Here is a 2,273-nt window from a genome sequence, read left to right on the forward strand (position 1 = left end):
TAGCCATCTTTCTACCGCACCTTAATGTGTTTCGTACGTCCCCAAAGCTGAAACTATACAGTTGGCAAAAGACAAGAGTAAAGATTTTCACGTGGATGTCATCTTTCTTCAAAGAAAAATGATTTCCATGTGGTTTGTTGTAATCTGAACATATGGGCTGACATGGTATGATAGTTGTAACCTGACGTTGGTGGTTACAAATCTTACCTCGTGCCTTTCTCTCCGAGAACCAAATCCTACCTCATTCTTTCCAAAGTAATATTATGACGCTCCATTTTTGCTTCACGGAACATAGACCGGTTACATTTTTCAGGCTGTAATTTTACCCCACATACTTTTGTTTCTTATGTTTTGAATTGTGACCGTGTGAGATGGCTGGTGTAAGGAATAAGAATTCCTTACAAAGGGTGACGAATAGCGCGACCCTACATGTATATATAAGATATAAGACATTGGTTCGAAGGAGTAATCCAGTACTCACACTAACAAAGAAACATATAAGAGATCATAACATAAGATATTCGTAGGTAGCGATTACATGTTAGTAGATTGCTCCACTAAACTATTTAGTACTTCCACTAGAATCATGGAGCCCTTTGTTAGGAGGCGCCTAGTAAAAACCCTACGAATGAAGAGAAACACAAATGATGTGGAATATTGTGAAACAAAGAGACTAGAAGTGGTGTTGGGCTCCGATTCTTGCTTGTTTGAAATTGAAATTTAGTGGTATCCGCCTTTGCCGCCTCCGGATCCGCTACCTCCACCATTGCCAGACCCGCCGTTGTAGCTGCCGCCCGTGCCCCCACCCTTTCCACCACCGAATCCGGTGGCATAACCTTGACCAAAGGAGCCAGTGCTACCAGTATGCCCGCCCCCAAAGCCAGAACCAGAACCAACTCCCATGCTTGGACCTTGAGCTACACCTCCACCTTGGCCACCACCGTTGCCGCTACCCCCTCCACTGGCATTGCCTCCGGAAGTGTCATCGATGGCCGCCTGTCCACCTCCAGCGCCATTACCACCTCCATTTCCTCCATCACCGCCACCACCGCCAGTACCACTACCTCCAGCATCAGAGTAGCTGGCACCACCAGCAGAAGGAGCTGGTGCGGTTGCTATGCCACTCTAACCGTATCCTTCGCCGGCACCATCTCCGGCTCCAGACCCGCTTGACCCATCTGCACCAGCACCTCCACCACCGCCCCCACCCTGACCATCAGCATTGGCGTACCCATTGCCACTAGGGGCTGATGCCGATCCACTCGAACCGACACCGTTTCCACCACCAGAGCCGGAACCAGACCCGGCTCCGCCTTGAGAACCACCGCCAGCACCGTTTCCTCCTCCTCCACCTGCTCCCTTGGCAACGTAATTCTTATTGGAATCTCCACCACTCTCACCACCATATCCCAAGCCACCGCCTCCTCCGGACCCTTCACCCCATCCACTCCCAACCCCACCCGACGAGCTGCCACCGCCTCCGCCTCCCCCGCCTCCACCCCCAGCACTAGAGGAACTAGCCAGCATCCTCGAAGCATCGGTGAACCCAATGCTCACGAGGACAACAAAGCCAAGAGCTACAAGCTTAGTGCTAGCAGCCATTGTGGGTGAGCTCGGGGGAGTGTGTGATGAGTTGCGTGTTGAAAGCAGACTGGGTTGCGTCGGTATATATAGTGGAGGCCGTGCATGGGTGATTGATGATGAGTGTTGGATCTCACACGCGGAAGGCGCGCACGCTTTGTGTTGTGAACTGACATAGTGAACCGATGACAAGTTCTCTAATCACGTACGGTAGCATGCACGTGGAGTATTTACTTAATCGGTAATTAGTTGATTAGAACTGGTCAGCTGTAGAAGCGTCTGAAGATAAGTACTGACGCATCGTTGAGATTACATCTCTGGCAAGTACTTGGTGGCGGCGCAAACACCGAGAGTTGACCTACCCCAGGCTTAGGACTCGGTATTCGATTCTCCAGCTGCCATCTTAACTAGGAGTAGCAGGCCATCTTAATTGACGGGATCACCGGACATGTGGTTAATCCATTGCCCCTCCATCGCATCGCTGGAGACTACCATCGATGAAACGTGGCTTATTGCCGTGCTCTACTTTCGATAAAGGGAAACATATTACTATCACGAAGATATCAATTACACCCAGTCTCTGCACCAACAAGATATCGAAGAGATCAAGGATGCATACAGCCAAAAACAAAAATTAAAAAGAGAGAAAAATAAAAACAAAGACCCCATCGCAGTAATGAAACACTCGTAAT

At 49.5% G+C, this 2,273-nt stretch overlaps 1 pseudogene; it reads right to left on the reverse strand.

Annotated features, from left to right (window-relative positions):
* Nucleotides 1-472: 472 nt before the first annotated feature.
* On the reverse strand, nucleotides 473-1,624 carry LOC119362822 (annotated as a pseudogene).
* Nucleotides 1,625-2,273: the final 649 nt, after the last annotated feature.

This window comes from Triticum dicoccoides, chromosome 2B (genome assembly GCF_002162155.2).
Source record: "Triticum dicoccoides isolate Atlit2015 ecotype Zavitan chromosome 2B, WEW_v2.0, whole genome shotgun sequence".
NCBI lineage: Eukaryota > Viridiplantae > Streptophyta > Magnoliopsida > Poales > Poaceae > Triticum > Triticum dicoccoides.